This window comes from Mirounga angustirostris, unplaced genomic scaffold (assembly GCF_029215605.1).
Source record: "Mirounga angustirostris isolate CCGP_5_RB_7025 unplaced genomic scaffold, mMirAng1.0.hap1 SCAF_12, whole genome shotgun sequence".
In the NCBI taxonomy this organism is placed as follows: Eukaryota; Metazoa; Chordata; class Mammalia; order Carnivora; family Phocidae; genus Mirounga; species Mirounga angustirostris.
The window spans coordinates 64,445,047-64,455,497 of NW_026991720.1; positions in this window are offsets into that span (position 1 = coordinate 64,445,047).

Here is a 10,451-nt window from a genome sequence, read left to right on the forward strand (position 1 = left end):
TTTTGGTGAATTTTAAATCACTTTCCTGGAATTCCTTTTATAATATGCTCATTGATTTAGGGTTAAAAACTACCTTTAAAGCATTTCTAAGCTGATAATAAAACTGATACATTAAATGTGATAGGCAAAAATAATTAACCTCTTATTGTTAACTTATCACCCTATTTAAGTCTTAAAAATCAAATTAATACAATCATGTAGTCTAAACCTTCCTAGTTAATATAATAAAACCAGACATAAATTTCAGAATATGAACAAAGAACCAACTACTGATATTTTTAGAACACTATCCTAAATAAAAATATTTAAAAGATAAAAGCTAGAATAAAATATGAAATCACATAGAAATATAAATGAAACCTGGAATCTATATTTTAAGTGATACTGAGCTAAGTCTTAATTTTAAGTGCATTCATTATAACAAATCAATAATAAACTTAAGAAATATTAAAAATACATGATGAAATAAAGTAAGCTATAAATCATTTCTAAAATCAAAAACCATGAAAAGAAAATAAGAATACAATGAATTGTTTTAAAAATCACCAAAATATATTAAGTGTAACTGGACTCTAATTAAACCTGAAAATCTCTATAAAATGAGAGGGTTTTTTATATAAAAAACAAAACAGCAGGCAAAGTACACCTGAAAAGATCAAGAACTTAAAAGGTTTTTGGAAAGTTACCCTAAAAATTTCTAGGAATTGAAAAAAGGAACAGATTATTTTCATATTTAATAAACTCTTTCTGAAAAAAAAATAAGTTTTATTTAAAAAATAAGCCTTAGTCTGTTTTATGGATATAGACCAGACTACCTTATCTGATATGTTTATACACAAAAATTTTTTGTCTAGTTAAAAAGCAGCTTAATAGCAAACTCAAGCCTACCATTTGACCATCTGACTCCCAATTTTTGGCACTATCTACATGTGGCCTCCTTTCCTTGCTGACAGTCACAAAGGCAACTTCCTTTCCCGACCAACTGCCCTGAAGCATGACTGCTTGTGGTTTTAGATGTCTTCTGGGCTCAAAAATGTAAATTCCACACCTGCAATATGACTATTATTTAAACCACACCATCCCCATAATAGTTTCTAAATTTTAAAATACCCAATCCTTTTTGAGTAATACTGCAACAGTTATAAATTATATTGATGTCTGTTTGTTTATTCATTCATTTACTTATTATTTCCAGGCAATATAGCAATATAGAGCCCTATTTTGATGTTTATAAAAAAATAAAGTATCAGAGAAGTTTCTAGGTGGCAGATATCTAGCACTACGCATATGGGAATGAGTGCTGTAACTTTTGAGTCAAACAGCCCACAGTCACTCTTCTTTCTTTTTGGAAAGCCAAACATCATCTTACTAAAAATGCTCATACCACAATTCCACAGAAGTCTAATAATGCATTCTTTCAAAATGAGCCACTAACTCTCAGATGATTCTCAGATAACTATCTAACAAAAGGCTTATATTAACATCATTGAACATGACAAAATATGCCAATTTTAACAGAGGTTGACTCAACATATATTTATTAATTGGCGAGTGAATTTGAAATAGGACTCTAAGACCATAAGCTTTTCTGTTGTCCTGACATAGCCATAGGCTGCATTCCTTTACCAATTATATGTAGTAAATCAGACACGGACACTATGCACCTGAACATATGAGCGAACTGTGCATGGAAATGTGTGAGCTCAATTCCAATTGAAATTGATAAGTGAGCTCAGAAGGCTCTGGAGAAGCTTACACATGAAAAAAGCACCACTATATAAACTTTGCTCTTAAACACTAAACTTTTTATAGTGCCAAACTGCTTAATTAAGAAGGTCAAAGGCTGCAGAAGAGCTGAAGGTCAGAATAACAGTGTTAACACACCAGAGATGTAAGGCCCATTCCAGACACTCTTGTTTAATGTGATATGGCAGGCATATTTCCCAGGCTTTCATGCTGATTGTTAAACCAAATAAATAGTGGTATATACTCTACACTCCTGAACAGTAATACTTTTACATTATTTTATGAAGGCATTAAAAAAAAAAAAACTGTTTCCTGGAAACAGTTTAGTTACAGTAGCTCCTTGGTATAAATTCCTTAGTCATGAACTTATAAATCATCAAAAATCAAATCCTAAATATCAGCAGGTTCTTACACCAGACTTTCTTTATATATGGTGTAATCAAAACAGTATAATACCACCCCTTGGAAATACCTCAGTGGAAAACGATAAAACAGACAGAAACTCAGATAGCTATATATTATTGATAAATTTAAAGTATGTGTCAAGCTGAAATTTCAATAAAATGTGAAAGTCATAATGCACAGCATTGATTTTCATCCACAGAAATTGAGAATTCACTTACATACACCATGGGATCTCACAAATGCTTGGAAGCTTAATGCTGAATATAAGATCTGAATAACTGACTGTGACATTTCTCTCCGAATCTTAACACCTTTGTCCTTTGAACTAGTTCATTACCGTATCACAAGTGTTCCATTTGCCTTATACTAAGATCTGTTCCCTTTGAAATCCAGATGCTGATACTAAAGGATGGTTTGGTTTGATTATGTCAATTGTGATCATAGCCTAAATTCCATCTCTTCTTTCATCTTCAGGCACTACTGGATTATAAACTGAAAAAATTGACATTCTATCTCTCTTAACCTTTAGAGATGCTCAAGGAACTACTCCTTGCTTGTGAAGCCATCTAATTGCTAATCTATAATCCTTTTAATATGCTCTGCTTTTTGGATTGATCCATTGCCAGCTGACCTAACACTGCCCATAGCTATATTAATCCTATTATTCACATCCTATTACAAAGTATCAGTGAAACTCTTTAATGAATCCTGAAAAGCTTGCTTGCTAGACACCAATATTAAGGATGATTACACATGTATTCATGCTCTTACTCTTAATTATAAAGCTTCTGATTGTATTAATTGTATTCAGTGGGGTTCATAGTTTTTCTTCTCCACAGCTATCTGTGAGCTGACACTAGGTTTTGAGAAGTAACAGTTTTTCTAAATGTCATTACCATACATATTGTTTTGATCCTCCTCAATGGTAAATAAATTCACAAGATAAAATGTTGTAATATATTTAGAGATTAAATCCTGTTGTAAGGTAAATAAAGTGTATGGGATATAGTAGAATTAAGTAGGGTTTATCAAGAGTAGATAAAATATTCAAGAGAAAGGTTTGCATTTTGAGTTCCTGATATATTCACAGTACCATTAATCCTCTAAAGGATGGATAAATCTGTCTTGGATGATAAGCCCACTTGTTAAGGGGAGTACATTCTCTATTGAATTAATCAGCCCATATGAAAGCGAAAAGTATCATCAGCCTGCCTGAAAAACTATGATACCTTATCATCAATTTTAGTCTGATGAGTGGGTAAAGAGAACAGTTTTTTTTTTTTTTTCCAACCCTGTGAAATGTACTGGTAATGTGACTACTTTTATTTTTTAAAAATCTGAAAAAGTAGATTTATAGAAAAAAACTATATTGTTGATGATATTATTGTGTTTCATGAAAGGGCAAATAGGGCTTCAAGGTGATTAAAAGTTCTGGGAACTGGAGTTTATGGTTAGGTGAGGAGTTGGAAATCTGCAGAATGGAAGCGTATGTCTGTACAAGAAGAGTTGAGGCAGTACCCAGGAGGTGTGGATATTGGAAGTACCAAGAATCTTGGGAGATAATTAAAATCAAATATGCACAATAACACTGGTGTCACTGCATTCTCCCTCTAGAAAATATGACACATAGAGAAAGTTCTCAACGTAAAGCTATCATTGCCCTCTAATACATACTCACTTTGCCAAATCATAATGATAGCTTGAGTTGTATTTAAAGACCAGAGTCTTTTTTTTTTTTTTAAGATTTTAAGTAATCTCTACACCCAATGTGGGGCTCAGACTCACTACCCCGCGATCAAGTGTTGCATGCTCTACCAACTGAGCCCCTAAAAGACCACGGTCTTAAGCAAAACTTTTCATTGGTCTCTCTTTGAGACACTGATCACCAGAACTACCATCATTTTGTTTACCCCTGGGTATTTGAGTGTGAGAAAAGTAGGATGTCAATAAAATATAGAACATCCGGTTAAATTAAATGGATATATTTTTAAGGATAAGTATGTCTCAAATATTACATGTGACATACTTATACAAAACAAACATCTATTGTACATCTGAAATTCAAATTTAACTTGGTATTATGTATTTTTATTTATTAAATAAATATGGCAATACTAGAGAAGGGCCCCAAAAGTGTGGAGTAAGGAATAGACAGTCTATAACAATACTACAGGTAATTTTTTAGCTATGAATCTTCCTAGGTTGACTCAACAATAAGATTCCTCCAAAGATGTGGCACTGTGGGTAATGATATTGAAATTATCCATCTTAATGTTTCACCATTTTGGTGGACACCTGCTTTTTTCTCTCCCTGACTTTACTTTGAAGCAGTATTATTTAACTCAGCCTTTGGAACATGATTTTAAAGAAAGACTGTATATAAAAGTAAAGTAATATTGAATTAAATGAGACCTTTCTCTGTACAAGTGCAATTTTCAAAACCGCAAGAGAGAGATTTTACACAGTAAAGTAAAAGCATTAGAATTGAAACTCAAACCAACTAAAATAAATTCACACTTCAACTGTGACCTTCATAGCCCCCTAAATGCATTTTAAACAGTAGGTTGCTTTTCTTTTTATACTGGAGAGCTGCATGTAATCATAAAGGAGAACAGCAAATGTATACACTGAGCCATTTATGTAGGGAACTCGTCAGGTCCATATTCCCCCCTGCCAGCCCTACTTCTTTCCTGATGTGTTTACCTTAGAACTACAACCAGAGTTTGATCAGCAGTACATATAAAGTTAAGGTTCAGGAGACAAATGACTGTTTGCATGTACCCTCTTGTACACATGGCCCATAGTCATTCACTATCTCTGGTAGAAAGAGAAGTGCAGTATAGTTTAAATTGGATAGAAATAGTGAGATTTATAGGCATCATTTTCACATAATCCAGAAATTTCACAAATCCCTCTTCTATGGCATGGCCAATTTTATTTGGCAGTTTTGCCAATCCTAGCTTTTGGGAAGTCCTTAATACAAAGAAATTACCTTCATATCTAAATATACAATTTCTTTTTCTGTCTCTCACAGATACTCTTACAGATTTTTTTTTTACTTTCCTCATTGATTTAATTCAAACAATTCCTCAACCCTCTATTACAATAGTAATTATTGTTTTTTCACAGTACATCACTGTTATAATTTAATGTTATGTCTTATTAGTAACTTGCTATTACAGATATCATTAAATTCTATAAAGTTCATAGAATCCTACAATTACTCACAAATGTTCAAATTTTAAAAACATTTTCCAAGGCTACTGTAGAAATTTGGAGACTAAGACCAAATACATGCTTTGTAATGAAATCAATGTATATCCTGAAAGGCTTGCAGTTTGTGTATATTGAAAAACAAAACAAAACAAAACACACTGTCATCAATGCAACAGGCAACAGATGAGTGGGATATACCAGCCTTACTCGTTCAATCTACATTATTACGAAGTCAGTAAATACAACTATTAACAGCAAATTACTTTCTAAAAAATAAGATAAAAACAATAATTTAGGTCATTTGCGGAAGGACAATTCATCATCTCCTTTTAGACCAGTATTCAAAACAAGATTAACATTTTACTAGACAAAAAAAAAAAAATATTGCATGGTCAAAAGTAGTATGTATTTAGAATTTTAGGAATAAAATACTTTCCCCTTTGCTTCTTTGGGGGTGTATTTTTCTTTTCTATTTTTTTTTAATTGAGAAACATTTATTTAATCTCAAATGTATAGATCTTAAGTATAGAACCCCTTGAGTTCTGATACATGTATAGACTGCTATAACCACCACCTAATTAAAATACATAATATTTCCATTACCACAGAAAATTCTCTTGCACTTCCTTCCAAACAACTCCCAATCACAAAAAAATAACCACTGCTCTGATTCTGTAAGACACAGATTAATCTTGCCTGTTTTTCAGCTTCATATAAATGGATTCATTCAGTATGTACTTTTTCCCCCTGCGGCTTCTCTTGTTCAACACAGTGTTTCTGAAATTCAACCGTGGGTTGCATCCTTCTTTTCATCATGAATAGCATTTCATTATATTACATAATTTGCTTCTCCATTCTCTAGTTGATGGACACTTGATGTGTTTGCAGTTCGTGACTACTATCCGTAACACTGCTATGGACACTGGTGTACAACTCTTTTGTGGATACAAGTTCTTATTGCTCTTGAGTAAATAATTCAGATACATAGGGTAGGTATATGTTCAAATTGATAAGAAAAGGCCAAGCAGTATTGTATCTGCAATGTCAAATATGTTCTTAAAGGGTTGTATATCTAATATTTTAGGCTTCTTATGAGTCATGAGCTACAAATAACTCAGTTTTGCTATTATAACACAAAAATAGCCAAAGGTAATATGTAAGTTAATGGGTGTAACAGTGTTCCAATAAAACTTTATTTACCAAAACAGGTGGCTAACCCATGGGCCAAAGTTTGCCAGCTTCAGATCTAGTCCAACAATTTTTGCTTTTTAATTAAAGTATTGATTTAGTCCATTGACATTTCATGTAATTATTAACGCAGTTATGTTTAGGGGTTCATCATTTTGTTATTTTTTCATACCACCTGTTTTTTTTTTTTTGTTTCTCCTTTCCTAATTTCTTTTTGATTAACCGAGTATCTTCTGACATTCTATTTAAATTGCTCTATTAGCTTTTTCTCTATACCTCTTTGTATTATTTAGAGCTAAGGGTTAAATGTGCATCTTCAAATTATCACAGCTACTTAGAATTATTCTTGTATAATTTCACATAAAATGTAAGAACTTTGAAGCAATGAAATTTTATTTACACCATTCCTTGTCCTACTAAATCATTTAGTTTAATTATACATATATCATAAGCATAAAAAGTCATCTTTTACTTAATTTCTTTTAAATAAGAGAAGGGAAAGAAGATATTCTCTCATATTTACTCATATATTTACCAATTATGGTGGCCTCATACCTTTCTGTAAATCTAAATTTTTATCTGGTTTCATTTCCCTTCAACCTAGAGGACTTCTTTCAGCATTTCTTATACTGCAGGTTGGCTGATGAAAAATTCTCTTGGTTTTTATTTTTCTGAAACAGTTTTTATTTTATCTACAGTTTTGAAGATTATTTTTACTGAATATAGAATCCTAACCTAGGTTTATTTTTCTTTATATTCATCAAGCTTGCTCTTTGCTAATATCCTTGGATCTATATCTTGATGTTTTTCATCAAAATTTGGAAACTTTCAACCATTATGTCTTCTAAAAATGTTGTGCCTTATTGTATCCCCCTCTATCTGTCTAGAACTACAATTACATACATTTCATATTGCTTGGTAATATCTCATCGGTCACTGGAATACTGTTCTTTCTTTTTAAATTTCATTCCTTTAGGTTTACATTTTTCTGATTGGATAATTTACATCAATCTGTACTCATATTCAGTAACCCATTCTTTTACAATCTTAATTCATTGTTAAGTCTATCTGTTGAAACCTATATTTTAGAAATTATAGTTTTAGTTTTAAAATTTCCATGTTTATAGTTTCTATTTCTCTAATTGGACCTATATATTTACTCATAATGACCATCATTTCCTTTAAATTCTTAAGATGTTTTAGGGAGATATGTTAAAACACAGAAATAAAATTTGTTTTGTTTCAATAATATGCCCATTAATTCATATACATAGTCATATGTATATTCATATTAATATATATTCAGTGAGAATCTTTGTGTATCCATTTGCCAGACACTATGCTACAATTAATATAAAATATAAAAAGTGCCCATAGAGGACTTCATACAGTGTTAACACAGAAAGGTGGTTGATCAAGTATGCTTTGGTAAGATTGATAATAAGCTGGTCAGTGAGGCCCTCTCAAAGAAGATAACAATGCTAAGCAAGCAATCCTGTGAGCAATCCTTCATTTTGTGATAAGGATCTGGAAATAGTTTCCTTCGCTTTCCAATGATGTGCAAAATGCCCCTGTTGTACTGACTCAGTAAAAGCTAAGAGAGTAATTTAACAGAACTATGGGTTATTTGCACTATTGCTGGTGAACAGACACACCTGTAGTATGATGTGTCATCTCAGGAGGTAGAAGATGATAGAGCTAAATGGTGCTTTAGATTCTACTTTTTAAAATTATTCCCAGTGGAAAAATAACATCATCACCAATTATAATTTTTGTATGTGCTACAATTAATATTGGTGTGTGGTCAGTGGAATGACTAAATCCCTTAGCTTTCTCTGAAGAAATATCTCAAGAGGGAAAGGTATAATGTCTCTAATTTTTGTGGCATTTAAAAAGACTTATGGCATCTCAATTATCCTATAAAAATAGAGATGAACAGAATTAGGATAAATTAAAATTTTAATATTCATTATAGAATATATGAAACAATATTTATGTTAGAACTATATTTATGTTCTTTATGCATACTTTATAACAAGTGTATTTAATCACCTCCTATAATCAATGCAATGAGCATGGTGTATTTATACCTACAACACAGTTCTATTTTTAAGAAATTATTAAAGATATACACAATAGTTTGTTTCTGTACTTTAAAACATCTATTTATTCAAGACTATGATTCATTTGACATCGATCCTAGCCAGAAACAGAGAGAAAGAAAAATAGTTTTATTCTGGAGAAAAGTCGTACATTACAATAATACATAGCATCAAAAAAGTAGAATTCTCCCTATATGTACTTATATTGGATGGAAGGAGGAAGTGAAGGAAATAACTATATTTAAGTACAAATAAAATATTAGCTTCATTTTATGAGAGGAAAATTTTAAAACTATTTTAAATGGACACTTTTTCTGAAACTTAAATATTACTTTGAGTATAACACAAATGATATCATTGTGTTCCTAACATTTTATCAAATAATCATCTATTTGTTAATTCATCTATTTCTTAATCATTAATGCAACAAATATGTCTTCAATGTTTCCTTTGGGATAGGCATTGATCACACAACAGTGGACAAAACAAATAAATAAAGTTTGCCTTCATGGAATGTGAATCTTAACATCAGGAATAGAAAATAAGTAAAATAAATATAGTATTTTAGATAATGATAATTCATATGGCAAGAGCTAAGATAGAAGAAGGAAGGAGGGCACAGGATCCGTGAGGCAAACTTAGATTTTATTTAAGATGGCCAGAGATAGTGATATTTAATCAAATACTACTACAAGGGGAACAAGTACAAAGGTCCTGAGGTGGAAGCATGTTTGGAATGTTTGAGGGAGAGTAAAAAAAAAAAAAAACACTGTGAAATGATTTTGTTGGTCTTATAGACTATTTTAAGGATATTAGTTCTTTCTGTAAGACAGAAAAATACTGAAGGGTTTTGAACAGGGAAGTGTCATGAATTGACTTATTTTTAAAAGATTCACTGTAGCTACTGCATTGGAAATAGATGTTAGAGAAGCAAGGACAGAAACTGAGAAACAAGTAAGGATGGCACTGAAGTAAATGGGTAAAAGATAAAGCTCATGACATCCATGCTGGCAGCAGTACTGACTATGGTGAAATCTGGAAATGTCTAAATATAATGTCAATAGGATATATTAACAGATTGGATTTTAAAAGTGAGAAATAGAGTATTTAAGAATGATTCCAAAGTTCTTGAACTCAGTAACTGGGAAGATGGAGTTGTCATTTATTAAGACAGGAAAGACAATGGATAAAGCAGGTTTAAGGGAAAGATCCAAAGTTCATGCTACGTTTGAAATATCAATTAAACAATCAAATGAAGATGTCAAGCAGGCAATTGGATATAGTAGCCTGGAACACAGGGAGAAGACAGTGATATATATATATATATACACACACACTTATTTATTTTACAGATAGGTAGATATATAGAGATATATAGACACATCAATATGAAATAAATATGGCAAACATATACGTATCTAGAAGCATCTGTATATTACTTAAATATATATGAGTGTGTGTGTATATATATGTATATGACTCCACAGCGTAGGGATAGTTGTATCAGTTATTGAATCTATTACCTCTTGTCTTTACATCCACTGTTTTTTATCCTATGTGTAATACTAGCATATTTGTTCCCTTGCTGGCTGGTATTGGGAAATGCTTCTTCAGTAGGTTCTAGAGGGACACTGGAGGGGAGTCACTGTTATTCCTGGGAATGTGCTCCTTTTGGCATAGTGAGGCAATCAGGAGGACATGGCACATCTCCATGGGCAGCTTTCCCAGAACCCCAGGAGTTGGCTTCCCAGAGCATCGTCCCTACAGGCAGTTTCCCTGAGAGTTCCATGGTGC